This window comes from Schistocerca cancellata, chromosome 8 (assembly GCF_023864275.1).
Source record: "Schistocerca cancellata isolate TAMUIC-IGC-003103 chromosome 8, iqSchCanc2.1, whole genome shotgun sequence".
Taxonomy (NCBI): domain Eukaryota; kingdom Metazoa; phylum Arthropoda; class Insecta; order Orthoptera; family Acrididae; genus Schistocerca; species Schistocerca cancellata.
Window position 1 is genome coordinate 487,488,012 of NC_064633.1, and position 27,576 is coordinate 487,515,587.

Sequence of the window (27,576 nt, forward strand, 5' to 3'; positions counted from 1 at the left end):
GTATAAATATAATATGTAATATATGAGCAGGAAATACTGTTACCAAAAATTTCGGAAAGTTTTTTGTTAAAACCGACTGCGACAATCAAAATGCTGTGAAACAAAATGCTGTTTTATGCTCTGATGTGAAAATGTGTGATTTTGTTTCTTTCCCGCAGTCATTTTCAACCATGATAGCCCCAAATATTTCTCCGATGTATATTATTAGATATATTTTTTAACTAAGAATTCAACGCACAACAATGTGTTGTTTTGTTTTCTTGCTCGCAGTACGCTTAACATAGACAACATGATAGTTACATTTATGGCTTGTCTGGTTATTTTGTGAGTATTATTATCAAATCCGAATTTACAATATAAAACGCGAGTTTTCAATTTTATCAGAAACCTGAGAAGTAGCACTTGAATCTCTTTAAAATAGGATGTTGCTGACCAGAAGAAGGAGGGGCATTTGCTAAATCCTCAGTGCAGTTAATCTGCTATTGTGGCAACTATTACCATGTAAAAGCTGTAAGTGAATATATGCCACGTAATATTGTAGTCGGTATGTGTGTCATGCAGGGAATGGATAGAAATATGGGAACACCATAAGCACAACACATTACCATGACTAATGTGGTGATATGGTGTTGGAAACCCGCTGGCATTCACAACAGCTTTCAGTCGTCTCAGAAGGAATAAATACATGTCCTGTATGGTTTTCAAGGGAATCTTATGGCATTTTTCTTGTAAAACAGTGTCACGTTCAGACTTGCAAAGTAGACCACAACGGCTCAATAATATTGAGGTCTGGCGACTGTGGTGGCCAGGAAACATGCGATAATTCATCCTGGTGCCCATGAAATCAGCACTGGACGATGCGAGCCGTTTGAACACGGGCCCTTTCGTCTTGCAACACGACGTCACCATTGGGGAACAAACGTTGTACCATAACACATGAGCTAGACCTGATCAGCCAAATGGTCACATAACCCTTGACAATAGTGCGACCTCGAAGAGTAACCATGGGCCCTACGGAATACCATAATATGCCTGCCTAAATCATCGCTAAATCCTCGCCTTGTTCCACTTCTGGGAGTAAACTCGACCAGAAGATGGAAACAGTGTGAGACAAGACTCATCCGACCAAATTACGTTCTTCCATTGCTCTACAGTTCAGATTTTATGGTTTCGGCACCACTATTAAGGTCTCGGGCACATGTATCACTGATGTAGGAATTCAAATTGCAACCCGCCTTGCAACTCCCAGCTTCGGATTGTTTTGGTGCTGACAGGGTTGGCAAGTGCGATATACAGTTCTGCAGTGACATTTGAGGGGGTGTCCTCTTATTTTTCGTCACAGTTCTCTTCAGTGACAGTCTTTCACGATCACTCAACACACACGTTCGTATGCATTGTGACTTAGTGGATGATATTTTTCTGCTTTTCGTGTATGCGGTATTTATCTCAGATACAATGCATTTAAAACACAAAACATCGGCTACCTTGGTTACGGAGACGCCCATCATACGAGTACCAAGAGAAGTCACTTAGCAGTTTTAATGTGCCAGGAAGTTTCATATCAGCGCACACTCCGCTGCAGAGTGAAAATCTCATTCTGGAAACATCCCCCAGGCTGTGGCTAACCCATGTCTCCGCATTATCCTTTCTTTCAGGAGTGCTAGTTCTGCAAGGTTCGCAGGAGAGCGTCTGTAAAGTTTGGAAGGTAGGAGACGAGATACTGGCAGAAGTGAAGCTGTGAGGACCGGGCGTGAGTCGTGCTTCGGTAGCTCAGATGGTAGAGCACTTGCCCGCGAAAGGCAATTGTCCCGAGTTCGAGTCTCGGTCGGGCACACGGTTTTAATCTGCCAGGAAGTTTCATACTGTATTGACGTTCATTCTGTGGCTCAGTTGTTTTATTGCTGGAAAACATGTTTACTACCCGTCTGCCACACATTTCGGCGATTTTGTGCTTATCTAAACTTTGGGACATCCAGTTCAAAGATCTTGGAGATGACTTCACTTAAGTATGTCTAATTATACCCAACACATGTGTTTCAGTGTTACACTTGATAATGGTTTACGGTTGAGGTCATAATAGTAACCCAGGATAAAGAAATCTGTAAAGTCAAATGGCGTAAATATGATTCAAACACTACTGAGGGCATTTCACAGGTGCCGTTCGTGGTTAAATACAACAGCGCAGGATTGGCCACCATTTGCGTTTATGTTCAAGCAAGCTTTTTTTCGCGGTGTTTTTATAGTCCCTGTACATGCAAGCATACAGTACATAAAATAACTTGTCGTAGGGTAGAAGAAATAGAAGGCAATAGGCAATAGTGAGGTTAAGCGTGCAAAAAAAATAGGAATAGTATTTTAACATTCCACAGTTATAGATGCAGCTGTCTGGGACATTCATTCAACGGAAGAAATGAGTAAGAGAAGGGAAGGACAACTTTTTTGTTTAATCAGCACTTTGACGTCACGGAAAGTCTTAACTCATGTGGGAGACGCTGTAAGAAAGCGTTATTATCACGAAATTACTTTTTACTAAAATTCCGAGAGCAGGTTTTGCATGCCGAGTCAAGAATCTTACTGCTACATTCTCCCACATAATGAATATGACTGGTACATTAGAGGGATGCGGAGAGTGCAAATAGAAATACATGTGCTTAGCGAAGACCTGACGAAATTTATAATGAAAATACATAAATTTCTTCAGCTAAATTACAAATCCAATCAGTGTTCTGAAGAATTCAATATTTTGCATGATTTCTCTCGTAAGTATAAATGAGAAACCTAATTATCGCATTGCCACAGCAAGGGTTATCCAAAAGCTTTGACCTAAAAGTCATGTGGCACAGAGAATGCGAAACAGTTTCTGTTAATGAATCCTAAATAGCTGCTCACTCGTTGACGTGCAGGTGTGGCTACTAGGGTCTAGAATGCCCTGGTTAAGTGACAAGAACAAGAACACCGAATTCAGAATATCTGAATACTCGGTACATTCACGTCATTTAACTTCCTGTTACACGATATTTATTCTTGCTTATCTCTCACACGACTTTCTTCGTGCAGATGCGAAAATGAAGTTAACATGTGTTCGCGATAACACCCCCCCTTAACCGGAGATTTACTTGACTGTAAATGTTTATTGGCCGCGAGTAACTTTATAGGCTTGAATCGGCGTTGTCAGATAGCAAGTTGAGTCTGAGGTTATTATTTGCATATTTATCTGGAAACCTGTTCTGGAACGCAAGATTAACTTGGGTCCTTAAACCCCACTAATTTTATGCCAGTCCCATCTGTCACGTGACATCCGACGCGTCGATATTCATGAAGCGGGACGGCAAATAGCAGGCTACCCCACCCTTCTTGTTTCTCTGCTCTACAGCAAGCCTGAGCTTTCTTTCTCCTCGTTTACGCCTCGCTGTACTTGGCTACTGTAATGCAATAAATAACAGATACAAGCCATTAAATGCGATTAATGAATAACTCCCGCAACGGATGACCAATTTCGCCTCTATCGCGCAGCATGTGAGTAATGTGGAGAGTTGATAGAGATTCAACGCACTGTGTTTTCAAAGAAATTATAATTTGTCTCGTACACTTACTTTATTTCGATATCACTCACAGCTAGTTTCTAGAGCTGATGGTTATTTTGAGTCGCTTTTCGGGTTCCGTATCTTAGTCGGTAGAAACGGAGCCCTGTGTTGTCCGCCTGTCTGACTGTCCGACTGATAAAAACCAAAAAAGGAACGGGTAGACTTATCAGGCTGAAACTTATGTCACATACTGAGATCTATGGTCCCTTGGCGATGTAAGACACTGAAAATTCTAAGTCAATGCAATAAGAAGATAGGCCATTTATGTCTCATATACTCGCAAACTCACTCATCAAAACCTATAGGATTCTTCTCATCGTCCTTGAATCATGAAATTTGGCAAAAACATGTTTTCACAGTATAATTAAAGCTAAATTTGAAAACTGAAAATCTGTAATTATATCACACAAAAAATTTGTTTCTTCTTTGTTATCTGCCTGTCTGTCCGTCCGTATGTTAAGGCACCTTTTTCTCAGGAACGGGTAGACATATCACGTTGAAATTTATGGCCGGCAGCAGTGGCCGAGCGGTTCTAGGTTCTTCAGTCTGGAACCGCGCGACCGCTACGGTCGCAGGTTCGAATCCTGCCTCGGTCATGGATGTGTGTGATGTCCTAAGGTTAGTTAGGTTTAAGTAGTTCTAAGTTCTAGGGGACCGATGACCTCAGATATTAAGCCCCATAGTGCTCAGAGACAATTGAACCATTTTGAAATTTATGTCACATGCTAAGTTCTATGGTTCCATGGCGGTGTAAGAAATTGAAGTTTATTTGTGTAACATATTTTGGTACTCGCAAACTTACTCATGAAAACCTATGGGATATTTCCCGTTATACTACAGTCAAGAAATTTGTAAAGACGCGAAGTTTCACGATAAAAGTAAAGCAAAAGATCCTAAAATCATTAATCTGTAATTATATCACACGAAGAAACTATTTCTTATGTCATATGTTATCCTACGCCAAATTTGAAATTATTTATCAGCTGAAGTCCCTCGTCCAAGCAGTAAGATGGACATCCATAAATTGAAATTAAAACAGTCAGTAGTTTTGCATTCAGGCTGACGGGGTCGCACTGGTAAATGTCATATATCAGGCAAGGAATGACTGCGAATGTTTGTTCCACATACAACTTGAAACGCTGTATCTACGTGCAGTAATCGCTCCCGGATATCTTATGATGGATAAATTCCGAAACGCGTCATGTGAGCAAGAAAGGCATTCCTTGCCTGGTGTTTGACTTTTACCATTGTGACGCAGTCAGCCTGAATGGAGAACTACTGATAATTATAATAATGATCGCCTGCCTACTACATGACTTTACATCGCATTTATATTATTTAAATTAAAACATTCTCGAAAATCTTGGAATCCCTGGTACCTATATCTTTCCAGTATCACTGTCAACAACTGGAATGGATGAACCGTCCATATACACAATTAAGTTCGTACGTGACTCTAAGGTCATGAGTCCTACTCGCGCCTTGTCAGTTCTTCTCTGTATACGTGACAGGGTATGACGTCCAGTTAGCGGGGTAGTAGCTGAAATGCGTTTAATTTTTTTCTCTGCAAGTGGAAATGTGGGAGACCTTCACAACAAAGGGGAATCATTAGCTGTTAGTGAAATGAGAAGGAACTCAAAATTCCGCACGTGTCACGTAACCACATTTTTACATATTTCAGCTTCTCGACTGACCTTCCAAAATAGACTAGTAAAAGTCTTGCGTTGCTTGTATTAGAACAAAAAACAGCTTTACACTAACAATATGCAGACACACATATTCACGAAGATATCTCCGGTTTAAAGTAAATATACGTCAGGGAACAAAAAAATTAAAAATACTGCGAATGCGAATCAATGTACGAAACGCCTAACGGGGCACACTGAAATGGAATTTGCGAGAGTTTGGTCATCACGCTGAAAAACTTTTGTTGAAGTTCAAGATTATCAGTTCGCATGCATGAATTGCTAGGTCGAGTAATGAACTGGTCGAACCATCTGTTTAAAATTGCACTATTAACTGCATAAAATGATTTAGTTGCGATATTTCTTGTCTCTATGTGGCGCCAAAATCTGTCTTCCTTTAGTATTCGCCATTACATTGTGGGTTTACAGTATTTGAGAAACGTAATACGCAATCGTCATTTTGATCAAAATGCGGCAAATGATGTTTTATGTTTTAGTAATACTATTACAGACGCCTGAATGAATCATTTAGATAAAATTCTATGAGATTTCGTGTACTTCTTTCATTGCAATATCACACATGTACCATTACATAATGAGGTAAACGTAGATATGCAGTTCCATGTATATTTACACTCGATTCATTCTTCAAAATTGAGGTAAACGTAGATCTGCAGTTCCATGTATATTTACACTCGATTCATTCTTTAAAATTGAATGGGCGCTATTTCTTAATGTTTTACCGCGATTTACTGCACATCAGTAAGTATTGTCTGAATCGCATCGGATTCTGAATCAACACGAAAATCTGAAGATTACAGAAACACGATGCTCTGCGTTTACGTACGCCGGTGAAGATGTCACTCCCAAAAGTTTAGATTAATCATTCACATTCAGAGCGCACATACCAAATTTCCTCTAACATTTTTATAGCACTAAAGTTTAGTTTACTGTTACATTTTTTTGTGGTCTCTACTTCTGTGTAAAGTTGTATCGTTACCCGATTAAAATGTTCATCAGGCATATGTTTATAATTGTTGCAAACACTTTATTATGTACTTATCAAAAAAAATGATGCACTTTGGCTTTGCTGTTTCGTTTTTGAATAGTACTTTCCATGTAGACCTACAATTAAAGTTTATGCTTGTTCTTTAGCAACAGCATAGCATTGTTGCACTGGATTTCTCTCACAGTTATACACTGAACATATCTTCTTCATATCCAGATGCATATAACATTTACAGTAGTTTTTTTTAAATTAATCTTCTCCTTTGACTTCGTTCCATTTGTTATTCGCATTATTCAATTATCACTTTTCCTGTTGTGATACATTAAGTCTAAACTTGCTACTACTCTCTTCTGCTGTTTAGACATATATTGCGAATAACTGCGTGGGAAACTTCAGCTAGTTCACAGACATGTGGAGACACTTTGTAGCAATATTCCGTCTCTTGGCACCATCAGGTAGACACAATAAATTATACCTGACCTCATGCGTGAAATGCAGATAGTTAGCTTCATTAAACATTAAAATTAATAACATTTGATTACGGTGTCGATGAGCTTCTAATGGCAGCTGCCACGTTATTCAAATATTTCAGAGCTATAAGACTGAGAACACGAAATTGGCTGGTCACGTAAGCATAATTCCATATAAAATAGATGAAATGCATCGTCATTAACTGAAAAATTGCTGTCCTTTCGCTAAATCTGTAGCTTTTTTCACATTATATATGTCAATTTGGAAAAAAAAACTCCTTGATTCTATTGCAGCCATTGACATCTGCATTAATCATTGTAGTTTTCTGCCTGCGAAATTTACTCAAATAACGTACCTGTCAGTGACCAAAGACTCCAATGATATCTGTTAGCAGCAAATTATATATACACTCCTCCTTTGTTAACTGCTAACTGTTTCATTTCGTTGACTTAAAAGGGACTGGAGTGCAGAGAAAAAAAAGAAAAACTGGTTGACAACGAAACAGGAATTCCTCTTACCAAACGTGAAACTTACAAACAAGGTTAGAGATCACTTCTCATTGGTCTACAAGCTGTTCACTAAGGGACAGCGACGGCAAATTTATGTTCACTGCAACATATCAACATCGCGCATTTCCATGTTCCGTGATAGAAAACAAGTAGAACAATTTCGATGGCACGCAGTCAATGGGAACAACGACCGGCCACGGCAGCCGAGAGCGCTAACGCGCTGCTTCCTGGACTTGGGGCCCCGGGTAGAATCCGCTCGGCGGATTAACGACGAGGGCCGGGATGCTGGGCAGCCTGGATGTGGTTTTTAGGCGGTTTTTATGCGGTTTAGGTGAGTATCGGGCTGGTCCCCACGTTCCGCCTTAGTTACATGACCCGCAGGCATTTGAAACACGTTCGCACTATTCCATGGCTTACACTAGACGCAAACAGCTGGGGTACACTAATTCCATCCCGGGGAGCTCGGCGTGGCGGCAGGAAGGGCATCCGGCCACCCTCTGCAACTAACACTGTCAAATCAATAGTAACAAGGCCGGCCCCGCATTGCCGCGGGAATACGGCCTCGAGAGAAAGAAAGAAAGCAGTGAGTGGGAACTACATTCCTCCACTCACTTCACAATGATCACAGAATGCAGTCTAATATAAATATACCGTAGCTTTGTCTGTCGACGAGCCAAGAAAATTAGGCCTTCAGATTTTTACCCTTCATTGTAAAATATCTATCAAAATTAATCTCTTGAGCAACTTAGCACTTTCCTCCACTACTGCCATTCAGAAGAGCCAGTCGATCTTAGAAACACCTCTCAACCATTAAATTACTGCAGTAGATGTAGTTTCATTTCCGCTCAGTACTGGAGGTCGATGAAGTGTGACCATGGAAACGCAGATCAGTTTCATTCTGGCACATTCAACGGTATGTACGAATATTTCACACTTAACTATGAGTTTTCTTTCTCATTCTATTAGAGTCTCCCCGTTGTTATAGTAATAAATGCCACAGTGTTCTTTTGGCAACTGTTTTAGAACGGTCATTTGACCCTTGTAAGCTGGTTGCTCAGCTTTACTAACAGTTTTGTAGTTTTAGCTTTTCCCACAGTGATTATTCCCTTCTTTTATCATCATTAACACCTCTGCGAGAGTGTCCCCGGGCTACCGCACGGAACGTGTTGCGGAAAGGAATATGTCAGTCATCAAACGGAACGAAGATAAATTGGCCCGGAAACTGATTTCGGCATTTCGTGAAAAACATGATTTCGGCATTTCGTGAAAAACATAATCTGAACACGAAAGAGAGCGTTATAGGTTGTGACAGCTGGACATTTTCAGCAGGGCGGTTACGACGCAGCGCACATGCAACCCTAGCACGATGTCATGAGGCGTTCAGTCAGAAGAAGACAGAAAAAAAGTGAAATCTCCAAGAATGAAAGACTGACTGATCTCTCTCCCAGCGATTTTTACTCGTAGGGTAACTTGAAGACCCGTGTGTATTCACGTACATCACACACACTGGAAGAGTTACAGCAGGCCACTGAAAAGGCAGTTGTTGCCATCCCTTAGTCAGAGATGGAACAAGGTTTGATGAATCGTTCACAGCGCTGCATCGGCGATAATAAGGACCGTTTCCAGTATTTTATGTAAAGATCAGGTCCCTCTCTTCATTAACTAGCAAACATTTTTCGGATCAGTTTTACTTTCCCCACTATATATTCAGCTGAAGAATATTTTCATCAGACCAGATAAACACTTGAAATATTTCTTTCTCTCGTCAACAGTTTGTTCTTTGTTCACACATTTTTCATTTCGTTTCGGTGATTCCATCTTCGGCCCCTTCGGCGACTGCCTGCAGTAACTTCAAGAAACCTTTATTGATCACAGTCGCAGTGAACTTCATCCTTAATGGATAAAAGTTTCATTTCAAAGGTCTTAACTTTGAAGAGCGTTATCTGTTCCTAGATATAAAATTTATTTCGGCTTTATCTCAGTAAATAATTTTGCTTCAAAATAAATTGTTAGCAGTACCTGTTATTGACACTCCAAACACCTTGCGCTGGTATGCAATCACCGGCTACATGTCAACATTATCAAAAGAGATACTATCTACATCTGAATCTACATACGAGGGAGTGATGAAAAGTAACGACCGCTAATTTAGTATGCGAAAACTCTTAAAGAGTTTTTAGAAAATGAAATGGACTTTATTAACATTCTACAGCGTCATTCTTCATACTTGCTTGTTTATTTCTCAACATAATCACGCTGACAACAAACACATGTCTCCCAACGATAAACCAGTTTCCCGATATTGTCACTGTAGAATGTTTGACTTTTCGACGGAGCCACATCCTCACCCGTGCTTCACCGCTTCATCACTATCAATAAGAAGTCCTCGTAGGTATTCCTTAAGTTTTGGAAGCAGATGAAAATCGGATGGGGCCAAGTCGGACAGTACGGAGGATGATCCACGACAGTGAAACCAAGGCGTCGGATTTTTGCATTTGTCACAGCGCTCATTTGTGACCTAGCATTGTCACGCTCAAGGAGAGGGCGCTCCATGTGTGGACGTACTGTTCAAATTCGTGCTTTCAGTTTTCAGAGTTACTATTACTCACACACCGACATAGTTACGTCACACACCGCCGTGCTACACGCTACAATTCGGAGCCCTCTATCGACAAAGGGTTGCAACTTACGTCAGCGAAATGGGGAAGTCGACCGAATAATATGCAGGACATGTAATATCTTACCCGATATTGTGAACAAAATAAAAATTCAAAAAAATGGTTCAAATGGCTCTGAGCACTATGGGAATTAACATCTATGGTCATCAGTCCCCTAGAACTTAGAACTACTTAAACCTAACTAACCTAAGGACAGCACACAACACCCAGCCATCACGAGGCAGAGAAAATTCCTGACCCCGCCGGGAATCGAACCCGGCAACCCGGGCGTGGGAAGCGAGAACGCTACCGCACGACCACGAGATGCGGGCAAAATAAAAATTCGGAGGCATTACTTTTCAGCACGCTCTCGTACTTCACGTATACAAATCTATAACGGGAGCTAGCAGCTATATATACGAGGGCCGTTCAGAAAGTAACCTCCGGTTGATTTAAAAAAAATACACCAAGTTAAATAAAAATATTTTAATATATACATCTTACAACTACATCTTTGCACTATTTTTCTACATAGTCTCCATAGCGATTGAGGCACTTATCGTATCTCTTCACAAGCTTTGAAATTCCTTTTGCATAAAAATCACCCGCTTGTGCCTGGAGCCAGCCTGTGACCGCATCTTTGAGCTCTTCGTCGTCATCAAACCGCTGTGACCCGAGCCATTTCTTTAAATGCATGAAGAGGTGATAATCACTTGGCGCCAGGTCTGGGCTGTAAGGTGGATGGTTGATAACGTCCTACTTGAAGGACTCAAGAAGGGCCGTTGTTCTGCGAGCAGAGTGAGGACGGGCGTTATCGTGCAAAAAAACGATACCGGAAGTCAGCATACCACGGCGTTTGTTCTGTATAGCCCGTCGTAACTTTTTTATTGTTTCACAGTACACGTCTTGATTAATGGTCGTACCACGTTCCATGAATTCAACCAACAACACCCCTTTGGCATCCCAAAACACCGTTGCCATCAGTTTTCTGGCAGAAAAATCTTGCGAGGCTTCTTGGTTTGGTAGGCGAATTTGAATGTGCCCACATATTTGATTGTTCTTTTGTCTCAGGGTTCACGCACTTAATCCAGGTTTCGTCACCGGTCACGATTCTGTTTAACAATGGTTCTCCTTCGTCCTCATAACGTGACAGGAAGTCTAATGCAGAGGCCATTCTTTGAGTTTTGTGGTGGTCGGTAAGAATTTTGGGCACCCATCGTGCACAGAACTTACGGTAACCCAATCTTGCTGTCACTATCTCGTACAAGAGAGTCTTAGAAATCTGTGGAAAACCAGTAGACAACTCCGACATTGAGAAACGTCGATTCTCACGAACTTTTGCATCAACTATCTGAACGAGTTCGTCAGTCACCAATGATGGTCTACCACTCCTCTCTTCATCATGAACGTTTTCTCGTCCACTTTTAAATAAACGTACCCATTCACGGACAACTGCTTCACTCATAACTCTTGGTCCGTACACGGCACAAAGCTCACGATGAATAGCTGCTGCAGAATATCCTATGGCTGTAAAAAACCTTATGACAGCACGCACTTCACATTTGGCGGGGTTTTCTATTGCAGCACACATTTCAAACTGCCACAAAAACTAAACTAGCGCAGGTACGACGTTCACTCGACCACGGCTTGATGCCGACTGACCTGTTGAGTGCGTGAACGCACAGATGGCGTCGCTACTCCCCCCACAACCCGCACTGTGACCGATCGGAGGTTACTTTCTGAACCGCCCTCGTATTTTGGGACAAGAATACCTTTGAAAATGGTGCGAGTGACGTGCCACAGTGGTTAAGACATTAGACAACTAGACTCACATTCAAGGGGACCGGTGCTCAAATCCTCGTCTGGCCAACCAGATTTTCGTATTCAATAGTTCCCCTAATTAGACAGAGGTGAAAGAGGAGATAGTTCTTTTGATAAGGACGCCGCTGATTTCATTCCCCATTCTTGACCTGTCCATCTCTAACGACCTCGTCGCAGAAACAACGTTAACTCTTGTTGTTTCCTTTTGAACAATGCGTCTCTATGGGATAGTATCCCGAAAACTTGCAGATTATGCTGCTAACACTATAATGTTTTCTGTCTTCTTTGGACTTTCGTACGACACTTCACGAACCATTTTCACATTTCTGGCGTATTTCTTTCTTTCTGATGATGCTTTATAGAAAAGAACGTTTCCTCCACTTTTCTTATCAATTTCTATTCGGCTCCTACTAAAAAAACTTTTTACGTACGGAGAACGTCAGTGTCAGAAATACATCAACCGAAACAAATTTGGTAACATGTAGTAGTCCTCGTAGAATTCCACATACACAGTTCACGTATTTTTCCCTCCTCCAGTACCCATCTTTCCTAAAGTGACAATCCAATTACCTTGAAAAAAATTACTACGGTTTCAGAAGTAATATTGTGGATTACATAAGCACTTTATACGGCTGTTTTTCTTGTAAGCACTACTCACGTTCACTAAAGAAACGATTAGATAGCAAAGGATTATGAATAAAGTTTATGGCATATTCCATTGCTTAATGTCGAGAAGTGTAATTCAGTCAATTTCTGTTGACGGAGACAAACAAGTTTCATTCGCTTTGGCAAGCACCGCGTTATTGCGTCACATCGTGCTGCAGCACAAAGTTAAAATTGTTTCTGCCTAGAGACAACGGATGAACCTTAAAAGTATCTCCACTCTACTCTAAGCATGAGACGAAGAACCCGTTCTACACGTAGTCAGGCAACGATGAATCCGCAAGAGAAACAGACAGATGTCAAAAAGTTCTGATTTATCAGTGTAAGACGATCATTTGTATATACCAAGTATAGGATACTGACCACTGTCAAATATCAGTGGCAATCTGTCTCACTTGGAAGGAGATTCATCACGACAACTGCGTGAGCTACCTGACACGATCCTTTGCTTCCTATCATTTAGATCTGAAGTAAACCACTTAGTCATAAAATTTTGCCAATAATACATGGGCGGTAAAATAGTAGATTACGCGTTCAGTTCAGTAACCCTTCTGGAATACAAATGGTGACTGATTCAGTCTCTCATATTTGCGTTAAGTACTTAATGGTTTCCAAAACCTCTGAGAAGGAAGTTAATAGTTTAACTGGCCGATGGTTATTGATGACAGCCCTAATCTCTTTCTTAAATAGGGGTTCAACGATGTCATTCTTTAGGATGTCTGGGAAAATGCAATGAGAAAGTGGTGCATTACAGTAAAATAGCTATACCAGAAGAACGTCCTTTTAATACTTTGCTTTAAGTGTTATAAATCTTTTGATTTTGACAAAGTTATTTATTTTTCCTAATTTCTCTGGAAGAAGTTAGAGCAGTATCAAATTGTTTTAATGTTTCAGGAGCAGATTTTCGCACGTAGGGCAGTGCTTTTTCTTTTGATATGACCATACCGACCATCGATAATTAATATGGTAACGACGACCAAGGGATGACAGTACTTATAATAGTGATTCCAGACGCGGAAGAAGGCACTCTGAGAATACAGCGAATACAATACGTTTTGTTTGCACGTCAGCAATGGGCTTAGTTACCACATTAACTAGTTGGCTACAAGTGTAGTAATTACCAGACACACAGCAAAGTACTAGCGTCTTTTTCTCATTAGATATGAGGGAGACGGGTCACTGTTTGCTTTTTCGTTCCTGTCCATCTCATGTCATGGGTTCGTGCTCAAACTATTACCGACCCAGTTCTCTCTGTACGTCATAAGAACTTCCAAGGGTATTTTAGAAACATTGTGCTTGCTACAGGAGTCACCATTATCTCAGAATATTATTTTCGGCTCCTTACCAAAACATACTACGTAAATGTCCTGCACAAGAGTAAATGAGCGTTAGGCCTCCGGTTTTCAACCATAAGGTGGAAAGCTACCTTTGCGCGTCTTTTTACTTAAAACGGGAGACACTAACAGTATTTAGTAGTATATCTCATCAAGCTCTTCCTTGTAAACATAGACTATTCTAACAGGACTCGAAATGCAGCATCCAGAAAAGATTTCGTCGTCAAATTTAGCACTTTTTCCGGCTCTTTTTCGTACAATGCCTTTACGAACACCGGCAAGTATTATCTCTTTACTCCTGTCACCAGACACCGAATGCCCTACAGAAAAAAGCCAATTCCATTAAAACTAGATTATTTTATTTTATTTTATTTATTTATTGTAACATTGATATATAACAATCAGCTTTCTGGCTTCGCAATACAACATTGCAATTGATAACGTTTGTATTTCTATAAATTTTCACTCGTTAGCAGATGTTAAAGAGTTCGTAACAGTATTTTCTTTATTACATTTACATATTTGGGCGATAAATAGGCCACACACCAATTCGAAGTAAATGCTCAACGAGGTAAGCATGCCCCCGTAATTACTACCTGTATCGCCACTTTTTCGTTTAGTAAATATTGTGCGATAATTTTTCTGTTGTGTAACAGTTCTTTCCATTTCTTATTTTTTGTCTGCGTGGTAACTTACTCTACACAATATTAAGAAAATTTTCATGGGTTTAATAAATATGTGAAAGTGTGCATTTTGAGGCTTTCCCGACGTCCCGACGTAATAACTGCTTCAGTGGTTCACGGGCGTCGCGTCGGATAATGCTGTGAAAGCTGTATAATGTTTCAGCGAGACAGCTGCTCGTCATTTTCAGGAGCTTATTGAGCGAGACAGCGCATATACGGAAGAGTGACTGACTCTGAACACCATGGGACTTAACTTCTAACGTCATCAGTTCCCATATACGGAAGTGTTGTATGTTTTGTTTGTTGAACTGAAATACTTTCCTCGTAAGTTCGTCTGCCATCTCATTACCATTAATTCCAGCTTAGGAATGGTAGTCATTGAAGATAACTTCTTTTTCTTCCTTTAATAGTAAGTTTACACCAGATGTAACGTTGACGCCAGCAAACATTTTTGGAACTTCGTATGTAACTTTAAGGGCTGATGTTGAATGATTCTTTGTTGCTGCTTTCCGAAATTCGTTTGTTTGGTGCAGTGCAACGGTCGTGGCCTGAATGTCACTGTCGAAGTTGCTTTAATATCTGCTAAAGCTATGTAGGAAGAAAAGAGTTGCCTCCATACTCCTGCAGGGGCAGTTCCAATTCTACAAATTATAGATCGATCTATATAAACATGTTGCCAGTCTCCTGTAGGTAACCGGATTATAATTGCATCTTTGGAAATGGCTTTTAAATTATCTATACTGGCATCGCGTTTTCTTCGTGTTCTCCCATTAAATTGAGTTTAGCGGCGGTTTCAGTCTGTATAAGTGGACGAAGTGGCGGTATAAGTTTTCTTGCTTACAGATGGGCATTTACCTCTTGTGTACTCTCTGAACAAATCTAGTTTGTGTTCTCAGGTGTCTTATGTGGTTTACGTACCGCGGCCACTAGCTGTCCATTAAAAAGGATAGTCGCTGCAACATCGCAATATACACGAGGGGAAGGAGGAGATTAGTGTTTAGCGTCCCGTCGACGACGAGGTCAGTGGCGACGGAGCACAAGCTCGGAGTAGGGAAGGGTGGGGAAGGAAATCGACCGTACCCTTTTCAAGGATCTATCCCGGCATTTGCCTGAAGCGATCTAGGGAAATCACGGAAAACCTAAATCGGTATGGCAGGAATCGGGGTTAAAGCGTCGCCCTAGTCCAGTGTGCTAACCACTGCGCCACCTCTTTCGGTCCGGTAGATACGAAGAGCTATGAGTATTGACTAAATATAAAAAACAATCGTCCTTTGTACACTATCATTTACTGAAAATCTTATCTTAACTTTTTAAACCGATTGTTAAGAATGAGAGTTAATACGACACAGGTGATCCGTGTAAGATACACGTAACACCCATTTTATTTTGTGAACGGTTGATTATATCGAAACAAGGTTTCTAGAAAACAATACTATGCAGAGAGACCACACTTTTCGTTGTGTGTTTAATAGAGGAGAATTGGGGGTTATGGGAAACCATTTACATTTGTCAGCATAATTTACTTCAGCAATGATTGAAACGCTCAAAACCAAAACGAACAGAGACTGTAATTTATCTTGTTCGGTTATTTTGGAGAACATAATTTTCATAATTTCTTCTTATTAAAAATAAATAACTTTGAAAAGTGTCAAATGGAGGATAATGTGAAATAGTTAAAAATATGGAATAGAGGTTGGAAAATAGATAAACTGCATTTATCGGAAATAAAGATATGCTGATAATCAGACGAAGAAAACACATTACAGAAAACCTAATACAGTTTTGCAGTGTAGTGAGCACCTTAGCTTCTTTTACCTGCAGAAATCATAAACATAATTTTCTTTGTCTGTGGCAGCACAATCGAGGTGGGCCCCAGAGAGAATGCCAAGCATTGCAGCACCCATATCATTCGTTGTTTATCTCAGGAAAATTTTACGTTGCAGAAGAGATACTCAGAGTTATTATTTTCTGGTACAGATGGTACATAGTCCACTTCAGACGACGCGTCACAACAGAAATTTTCGGCATAGATACGTGAACCATTTTTCAAAGTAAACTGTAATTTCCTGAACACTTCTTCTATCTTCTTTTTCGGAGAGATTTCTGGTCTCTCGCGTTTTAGATTTTCGCCTTTAGGAATTTCCTTGCCTTTGGACTGATGCTTAGCTCTTGGTTTGATCTCCAACTGATTTCTTTTTGGAGACTAGGTTAGTATAGATGGTGTTCCAGTTTTTGGACTTCTGTTTCACGCTGCATTTTAGGTATGATGACGTCTCAAAGGGTGGAACCAAAAATTTCGATGAAGAAGGAGCGAGTGCATAAGAACACTTAAAATAACAAGGAAAAGCGGCATCAGAACTCTTAGATCCTTCATATAATGTGACACGCCAACATGGAAACATATCCTTTCTGCCGCTAAAGAAAAAGTCGATTCCTAATATCCTTTCTGCCGCTAAAGAAAAAGTCGATTCCTAAAAAATAGCCATTCATAAAAAGTAATATTCTTTGAATGCGTGTTACACTTACGCTAATCTAAATGTCTAAAACGCATTCTAATAGTCGGCACAAATCTATGAAAATATACCTGCAGAAATTTCACAAAATTGAAATACAAACTTTCTTGAACATCAAGGAACGCAATGTCGGCAAGCGGTCAAAATTCACTACAGACTATCGTCAGAGTTCTCAAAATTAGTGTGTGTTATTTGCTCGAGGCATCAGCACCTGACAGGTGAAACGTCGGAATTCCACGCTGTCCGACTATTCCATAATACCCGAAACTCCTCTACTCATAATTATTATATCAATCAAGAGAATGAAGCAAGTATGGCTGTTTTTAACGGAACGATATATATTTTTTTTAACAGCGTTAGAAAGCTGTTGAAAAGCACACTACAGTGCTATAACACTTGTTTAGTTAATGTTGGCCTCGAGGCTTTTCGTAAAAAATGGCTCTGAGCACTATGGGATTCAACATCTTAGGTCATAAGTCCCCTAGAACTTAGAGCTACTTAAACCTAACTAACCTAAGGACATCACACACACCCATGCCCGATGCAGGATTCGAACCTGCGACCGTAGCAGTCCCGCGGTTCCGGACTGCAGCGTCATAACCGCACGGCCACCGCGGCCGGCTTTTCGTAAAATATACCAGGAATGTGTTAATGTTGAAAAGTAATTCTGTCGGAATCGATTATTGCGGCTGGACGCCTACGGCAGGCTCCGTCGTTACGTGCCGCTAGAAGATAGGACTATGCCACTAAGATAAAATGTACAAGTATTTAGTCTTCACACTAATATATATGACATAGATACAGGTCAGCTACGATTTTTTCTAAATTTAACTACACACTAACTTGTTGCGTATCAGAAGATACTTCACAAATGATTATTTTCAGAAAACAGCTGCCCCCGTTTTTCATTTGTATCAAGTCGTGGCAGGCGCCCATGCTTCGTTTAAGTTCGGGAGTGAAGGTGTGCGGGACAAACTTTCCACACACTTCCCTTTTCTTCTTCAAAACATGCTGGAGAACGCCTTGAACACTTGTTAACTTATGTTCAGTTCGTTGCTCCATTGCTATATGTGACACAACGTTGTCACACTATTATCACATGTCCACTATTTGCTGCTGCCTGCTCAAAACTGACTGACAAGTTGTTTACTGATGTTAGTTCAAACTGCCACCGTAATTACTACGCTGACGTCGCTTGTACGCCAGGAATAAAATCAGTCTCGGAAGTTTTTGGACGGACAGTGTTTACCGTGCAAACATCTCCTTAATGGTATTTGGTTTTCATCAGTATTCTTTGAAAAAGTTGAGGGAAGAGGACAATAACTTATATTAGTTTCAGCACAAAAATGGTTCTCGTTACACTTGCTCTTTCCAGAGGGAGGAACTACTTAGCCCCCTTCTGCTCCCCCCCCCCCCCCGCCCCTCCCCTTCCGTAGTCCTACATGTAATGGCCTCGTATTGAGAAGTAGTTTTCTCCTCTTTTTGCATAAGCTTACATTTGACACGGTCATTCGGGATGTGCTTTTCTATTCTGGAGGGTGTGGCGCGAGAGTCGCGCGAACACTAGAGAGAGCGATGCGCACGACCCGGCAGCAGACGCGTGGCCTGCGCACGTCGTCTGCTGCGCGGCGCGCAGAAGAATGAGCTGCCAGCGGCGAGCGCCAGCGCCACGCTTTCGAGCCGCGCGCGCGCACAGGTGGTCGGCGGGCTCGGGGCGGCCGGCGGCGCACCATTGGTCGGCACGGGCTCCCCCCACTCCGCCTACCTGCCGCAGGCCACGCCCCCAGGGGGAGCGGGCGGCCGGCCCCGCGCCGAGCGTGGCGACCTGCCGCTAGTTGTGTGGCAGACAGAGCCGCGCCAACAGCTGACGCCGGCCCATTGTTGCGGTGCATTGTTCCCTGCGGCAGCATGTCCAGCGCCGCGGCGGCCGTGATCTCAGCGTCCGCCGGCGCCGCCGCCAGCCTGCAGCCGGGGGCGACCTTTAGGTGCTTACCATAGTCTTTCTTAGAACGGTGTAAGAGCGCGCCGCCCGTCTCGCCGGTGAGTGCCCCAGCCGTTGCCGCGGTGCGCTGCATGCACTCCTGCTACCAGCTGCGCTTCGCTTCAAGGTCGTCGTGCTTGCCCCCGCCGTCACCGCACCGCCTTCCACTCCTAGCCTTTTTCCCCTCTTTTTTTTGCCAGCCACGAGACCCGCACACTCTAGTGTTTTCGCCATATTTTTATTTTCGCTTCGTGTGACGGAATTAATGCCACTAAACGGGTTGCCTTCTGTGGGCCATTCACTTGCATCGGTATTTTGCGCGAAACGCACGCTGCTACTGTGATATTAACTGAAGAGAATGCTACAAGCATGAGCAAACATAACAACAAGCAAACTTGTGAAGACTGTGTCCGTACTTCTCGAATATTATTTTGAGCTAGTAAGAGATCACGAAGATTCCACAGTGAGTCATTAAAATTGATAGGATATCTGTCACGGCGCGTTACGAATGTAGTGTCGTCTCCTACACGTGCACCTATACACTGCAAACTATGACGTGCGTGATAGAAGACAACAAAATGCCAGCATGAAGATGTTTAATTCTGCATTTTCTGATTACAACGCGATCCATATACTCCTCTACAGCCTTTTCGCTCTAGTTTTATTTTCTCTTCGTGTGACAAAATTAATGCCACTAAAAACGGTTGCCCTCTGTGGGCCATTCACTGGCATCGGTGCGGCGTTCCGATCCAAAACAGAGGATATTTTTTTTATTTTTACTTAGTAGACACTGTAGGACACTGACTGTGGTGCTAAATGAGGACAAACTAGAAGAATCAGCAACCAATTCAAAATCAAACGTAGTGCGTTAAACCATCGACAAAAAGACTCCATTACTAGTCACAAAATTTTAATTTTTTTCGCCTCGGAGCATTAAAAAGACTTGGCCCCATATTTCTAACATATCCCCATCTCATACGCCTGCATCAATATCCTGCAAACTTTTGTGAAGAGCATGTCAGAGGTTAAAAAAATGCAAGCACAGAGACTTGAACTCTGCATTTCCCTATTAATGCTCCACGCCCTTAGCTATTACGCCATAAGAAACATCTTCAGGTGACATACTTCGATCTTTGAAAGTTCCTAAGTGTAGCTCTCAGAAAAGCAATGCCCTCACATGTGCCGTAGTTTTGTGTCGTTTGAGTTGTGTGTTTAACCTGGTGAGATTAGGGCATTTCGGCTCCGGAGCTCAACACTAAATAGAACAAGACTGTAGGACATCTAAATACGGTCCATTTCTGAGAGTTCTGCTATGGTATAAAGATCCAAGATTTTGCCCTTAAGATGCACCTAACCGTGTGGAAAGCGCTATGAACAATACATATACAATTACACTTTACTGAGTGTTTTTGTATCTGCAACTGCATCAGCACCCAGTCACGACGTTTAACTTGGTTTTCGTCGAACATTTGGATTTCCTATTGTGACACTGACAGTCGGTTACTTCGTAAACAGTAGTATTTCGCTATTGGGTTCAATTTCAATAAAATTCTGAAGTTTGTGAGACACGTTATGATATAAACTAATACAGTGCTTCATATAGCTGGAATCTGACACTACGACAAGCAAGAAAAATACGGGAACTGAATCGTTATGGACATTTTTAAATGCCGTGGAAACGATAACGATAAGCGTGACTTTTTGAAGGCTTAAAATATTGCTTTATTGGTTATAAATGTAGAGGAATGAGACGGTGTGACTGTCAGTTACGCAACAGCGCATGTAACTGCAAACGGACTGAACATTATGAGATTTTCTCACATTGTCATATGGTCTTGCAAATAGATAGGACACTTTGCTAATTCTCAATCTTTGATGCGTATTTCTTGCTGCCGAAAGATGCAACATATTATTTCCTTAAAATTTATTGTGTTGAACAACACAAAAGTGCACCAAATGTCACGCAGGGGAGTAAGTGAGTGGACATACTATTTAATTTTTCCTTGTCCTCCCTGTGATCATCTTCCCAAGTATTTTGTTTTCCTTCACAACGAGCCTGCAGATTAACCCGAGCAAAAAGCAAAACCTAACAGAATTGCAGCTTGTGTTTTGCGTTACTAAAGCAGTGGCGTGTGAGTGCAGCATTAGTGTAAGTACTTGCGAATAATACATTTCTTCCCAAAAGATATACCTAGAGTAGTTTCTCAATCTTAACCCAGACTTTTTAGAAGCACACTATTAAAATAGTATTAGATGTCACTTGTTGCATGAGTAGCGCTCGCTAGGAAATGTTAGGCCTAACTTGATGTTTATGTAGCTGTGATTTAGAAGTTTTTCAGAGCAAACAATCGTTTATTGTTTTGGCGTTTCGACCATTAGTGTCACGTTATCACACCGCTGCAACGAAAATTAGTGGCTGCTGTTACTGCAACCTCCATTCCCTTGTACAGCTGATAGCGTTGTTACGCGCAAACAGCCACACTTCGCATGTCGATAACTTTGCGGGCTAGAGACCTCTTTCCCCGAGGTTGGCACATTCGTGATCGTCACGTTCAGCAGTTGCATCTGACGGTTCACCGTGCGTACGCTTGACCGCGGCACCTGTCGCAGCGGGAAGCACCAGAAGTGCTTGTCCAGCGATAACTAAAGTAAATATTGCCTTTCGCACCCATGAGAAACGCGCGATATGATACGCGGCAGGCGTATCAGCGTTGTGCGGACACTGGCTGCTTAACACAGCGGCATGGTCTGGCGAATTGAGGGACTCACTTCACGCGTAAAACATGCATAGTAACGCGTTCCTCGACGCAGATAATTTTAATGTATGTACTAATTACAAACAAATAGTAGCGAAAAGCTACAACTGTACAATAGAATATGTGTGTTTTATCTTTCTAATAATCGTTTGCTACCTTTATCTACTTTCTTCCCCAACATAACATCTGAATTCAAGACCCTTCCTTTAGGGAGTAATATTTAAATAAGAATTATCTGATGGAAGGGCTGGCTCACTCATTGAAGACGCTAACAGACTGATATAAAATAAAAATATAAAAATATACATTATCCGCGAAAGCTTTGACTGTGTGGAAGACTTCATCGGACATTTGTGGCACACTCAGGAGGACTGTAGAAACATCGCGCTACTATATTACTATTATTATATAATTACTTTCTGAAATGTTTCCTTAACAATAACTTACGACAATTTCGCGAAGTGTCAGAATTTCACTTTTGAATTTCCTATGCTGAAATGTGGCAGGAGGATGTCAGTGAGTCATATTATTTCATGGCAAATATTTTAGTGTGATAAAAGAAGTCCATCCATACCGGAATATCATCCCTTTTTTTGTGTGTAATTCGTGGAGATGGTTTGCTATGCTTCCTGTAGTTGTTTCAATGTTTGGAAGTAGTGTATCACATACGAAATGCCAAGCAACATTACGCCTAAATGATTCCTGCACTACGTCTCAGACATTCTTTAAATGGTTGGTGAGTGGCAATGCAGAATAAAAGCTTCAAAGAGGCCTCTATCGTGTCCTGAGTTTATGAACAATTTCAGTGTCAGAAAAAACCAATCATTTCGAGTCCGTACGACGGTGAATATCAAAGAAATGTGGCCGTCGTGAAATACAAAATATAAACTTAAGGTCTCTATAGAGAGTACCAATTAATGAAGTAAATTCCCTCTCTACGTGCAGACTACATTTCAGCCACTACATAAAAACGACACTAATAAGGTTGGAATGTTTTATATGGAGCGAGGTCTACATCCACGACAAATTCGTCTGTTCGTTGAAGGAGTTTATGCAGAAATCTGTGAGGAGCAGCACCTCACTGGCAAATGGGTACACTATCACCCAATCTCCCTTTCCTTAATCGCTCACCTCGTAACCTGTCTAGCCATAGACACTGAAGCAACTACAGTGACAAACTGTGCATTTTGCTAAGGTAAGAAGTAGGCAACACTACTTTTGATTACACACTTAGCTTACGAAATATTCACGTATTTTCGCTGGTGCAGCATGCTTGTTAATTACATACAAATGCTAACTAGAACTAAACGTTAAGAGTTCGTTACATAGAGTCGCAGTAGCAGTTAATTGTACTGTTCCGAAAACAAAAAATATTATTTTGCAATTACAAACCTGTCTAGAAACCTTGCGCGTTCACTCGGACACAACGTTTTGTAAAAATATTTTTAAATGAGGCATTGGGAGCTTTTGTACAAGACTGTTTATCTAGAAAAAGCAATCGTTAATTTTTGTTCGCGAAGCACTATTCTTGCTCTTCCAAACAGGTAAAAACTGATGGTTGTCCCGTGGATGTCAACCGTTTCGCTTTTTACAAAAATGAGCTCATAAAAACGCATAATACATTGGCGGCGCTTATACGTCATAGATTTCACAAACATGCCTGTTCATATTTATTGAATCGTTGCTATCAACACTTTGTGGTTACCCGCATCGGTCGAATTCTAGGATCATCGTCAGCAAGTAGACTTGAGTTACCACCATTCACAGACATTAAAATCGAATTGACCAGTTTTACTCGCAAACAAGGTAGACTATTTGCAACAACTGTGATCCAGGACTAAGAAAGACTGCATTTATAAGAGTGCACTTCGCGTGGTCACACGTAATTTGCTCTTCAGATTGTGTTCTCCAGATATTGCAAAATACTTTCTATTTAAAGTACCACAGAGCTACTAAAATCTTGATTATGGTGCAAACTAGGTCCGATTATATGGCACCATCTGGTAGACTTCTGCGTTTAAAATCGTTTATACCACGTGTCTACTATTTTAAAATATGTTTTATATTTGGAGTGTGCTGTGAAAGTAAGTGGGCCTGCAATATGGCACGTCTCTAGTTCTGGGCTAGATGATGCCGTGCCGTACTCAAGGCCTATTCACTTTCATAGCACAGACTAGATGTATAACGTATTTTATAATAATGGACATGTGGTACGCATCATTTAAAATTCTAATGCCTAGGCGTACTAAATGCTGACATTTTTTGGAAACAAACTGCAGCATAATAAATAGCTTGGAAGCTTTGTGGTGGTATACAGAAAAATTATAAAATCTATAAGAAAAATATATATTTAGGATTTTTTTTACTTCTGCAGTACATCGTAACTGTTTCTGTCCAGCTTGTTATACATGTGAAGAAAACCACAACTACACGCCTCAGTTTGCGTGCGATTTATTTGAGGTATCTACCAGGTAATTAGCATCAGATTCAGAATAAGTGCTGGCGAGTGTTATTGGTGCTTGTGGGTTTGGCTGCGACCCCGGGCAAGCTCGCTGATCTTCCGGTTGGGCACGACAATCCCTGCGCACTATCAGCGCTGATAGCGATTGTCAGGGATGAGCTGGAATCCGCGCCAAATTCCCGAACGCGGCACGCGGCTGATAATGGGCCATGATAGCCTATCACGACACCATTGTTGATTGTGCATCGCGTCTCCCGGGCGCGTGTTCGGCTCACACTAGTGTCTCGCGGCGCGACGGCATGGAGCCAGGAGCCGGCAGCATCACCTGGACCGGGACGTCAGCCTCTCCATCGCTCAGGTACTTTCGTTTCGCACTACCCAGCACCGCCTACATCGCCCTTCCACGACATTCTCCACTAATACTTTGTTCCTTGGGGTTTGCATATTCTTCTCTCATTCTCGTTTTCTCTTGCAATTTTTGCTCTATAATTTAATAAACTGTAAGCGAACTTCATTGCGGAAACTCTTGCTGGAACTAGCATCTAAAACTCGATACCTGTCGAAGAACGAGACCTAAACTCGCATAAATTTTTTGCAGAAAAATAATTACTCATTATTTTTCCCGCGGTGGTATTATCACAGTTCGTATTGCATTGTCACTGTTGAAGCTCGAAATACGTAACACAAAAATCAGTCACGGTAAGGTTTGCAGAACACTAGTTCTGAAACGTGAGAACTGAGCGTGGGTACGTAGTACTCAGTTGTCGTTCTTCGGGTGTTTTAGCTGGAAAGCAACTTCAGTAGTTGAAGTAGCGCAGAAAAAGAATTGTCCCTGCACGTTTGAGATGCACTGTGTTCACTTGTAGCTAAGTATTACATATCTTACGGAAAAATTTCTACAAAATACAAATAACATGTTTTCGATCTTTTTCATTATTATTAATATACTCTGTATTTCATGGCAATTTCCGGCGTTTCCATTTTTAATACTTCACATTACGCTATCCGTCAACCCTAAACGTAGGCCACGCATCTGCTGAATTCGATTACTTAAAAAAATATAGCCAATATAAATAATGAATCACCATCTAGTTCTTGCTTTCATACACGTACTTTGAAATAATTAGAACATGAGAGCCATGTAAGTAACGTGTGTGACTTATCAGTCGCGGCCAAAACAAAAATAATTAGGCCTACTTGGAAAAACAAGAGCTTTATTATTACGATAGTACAACGACAAAGGAACTCCCGCAGCAGAAGGAAGCAGTGTGATATTACAAAATTATTGTGAAATTTCTGATGAGGAAATAGGAAAGCAATACGACACACAATTTTATCGTTTTTCAACGTTTTAACTGTGTTTACTATTTCATATAATTTTGTCATTAAAACTTACCACTACCGTCCCGTGCTGACATGAGCGTTCGGTTTTGTTAGGATTTCTTTGTATTTGCATTCCTAATGTTCCATTATCATTTATTTACATATGCGCGACACAGTCATGCACTGCAGGCGCCTCTGCTTTCTGGATCGGATTTACAGTAAAAGATTCCTTCTCTTCTTAAGTCTCAGGTATCTATTGTGTGTGTACTGCTTTGTAAGATAGATGACGCTACACAGCTGTCGTCCTTCCTTGTTTAGCCGTCGAGGGCTGTTTTTAATTTTTTTTCCGCATCCACATAAAAGAATAACTGCGAGCAATTGAGGAGATTAACTTCTTAGTATCGACGCTACAAGTGGAACTTGTGTGAGTCTGCGATTGTAGGTACCGAATTTCACTACATCAGTACGTCACTATCTACATCTATACTCCGCAAGCCAACTTATAAAGTGTGTAGTGTAAGGTACTTCGTGCACCAGTATCACATCTTGCGTCAGTCATGTAATTTTGTTCCAAGTAAATATGACATTTCATTTTAGCAGTATCTTGCCATATTCAGGCGGCCACAGTATTAATGTACATGGAATGAAAGATATTTTCTTCCGTTTATTTGAGTCCACAGTTCTGTAATATTTTAGAAAGTGCAGCGTTTCCTAACTGGACTGTTGTTAAATGTATTTATCCCACACGACTGCTATAGTACATTTTTCTATGTAAATGGTGAAGACTCTTCTCTTATTATATTCATGGAATATGTAAACACGGTTGACGTGAGGATTTAATAGCGAGCTTTCACTTGAGAACGGCATCATACGCTGAAATCGCGATCGTAGTGATTAAATACATTTTATGACAGTCCAGACGGTAAATGTTATTCGTTCTAAGAGAATAAAATATAGTTCACTGGTTTCAGTCATGGCATGGTTTGACGATATATTTAGGAAAACATTTAATAAATTGATATTTGAAAAAATTAAAAACAACTTATAATATGTAAGTTATTTTGCTTGATCACGTGTGTTTTTAAAAGGAATCATCTAATAAAACACACTTGAAGTGTATTATTATGTCATATAATGTAGGTGACATATTTAGCAAGAACATTCTGAATAAAATCAGAATACAGGCACTTAAAAAGGCAGCGTGCCGGAAACGCATTCTGACCACTTCGTCGGTAAAAAAAGATATATTATTATTGTAGAAAGCGTTGTGATGATTTAGTGAAATCCGTAAGAGTTTAGTGACCGACGGTTCATTACGCTTGCATTGCATCCGTTCACAGAAGTGAAGCAGCACTGTAGTAACACTTGTTCGATTTCAGGCGCCTCACGCACTGCCTTATCAGAACGAGAAGTTGTCTTGTGTGTACACACAGCTATCTCTTGCAAGTGCCGTGTGATACAGCCATTTATCTTGCATCCTGACAAGCAGCTGAATTAGACTAGAGAAAAGAATCTCGCAGCCAATTAACGTCGTTGACGAACAATTGCGAGCGTCGCTCTGCGCGTTACTTCTCCTTTTTTTTTTATCCTCCGTCTCGCGGCTCGCGCACACTTGGCCCATCTCGGTGAAACCGAAGCCGCTGTCGGCGGGCAGCCTTGAACTGAGTTGCGGCGGGACAGCGCACGCTGGTCGCTGCTCCGGAAGGTTAGGAGCCGTAAATATAGCCCCTCCCACATATAAATACCGCTGCCTAACCGTACTAAATAATTCCCCGTGTCGCGCGCTACCTGCTTCTCGTCGGGCGATCGCCCCTTGCCAGTTGCGATGTCGCGAATACAGTATTAAACTGTGCTTTCTCATGCCTGGTGGTGTAGTGGCAAACTGGCGTGCCTGGAAACAGAGGTCGCGCGATCGAATACCGGTCGGACCAAGGAAATTTTCGATCTGCATTTAGCTTAACCTTCAGCTGTCGATGTGAGAAGTCCCCAGGAACGACACGTGGTTCGGATTCAACGTTAAACTGTAGGTCTCCTGTCCCCTGTTGGATAACTGGGGCAGATAAGGGACACGCAAGTCCCTCAAGCGACGTCCACGTGAAAGACTCGCACCCGGCAATTGAGCCATA

At 41.4% G+C, this 27,576-nt stretch overlaps 1 long non-coding RNA gene across 1 annotated transcript in view; it reads left to right on the forward strand.

Annotated features, from left to right (window-relative positions):
• LOC126095751 (uncharacterized) overlaps nucleotides 1–27,576 on the forward strand; it is a 1,187,680-nt gene that overhangs the window by 992,382 nt on the left and 167,722 nt on the right. The gene's annotated exons all lie outside the window — the stretch shown is intronic.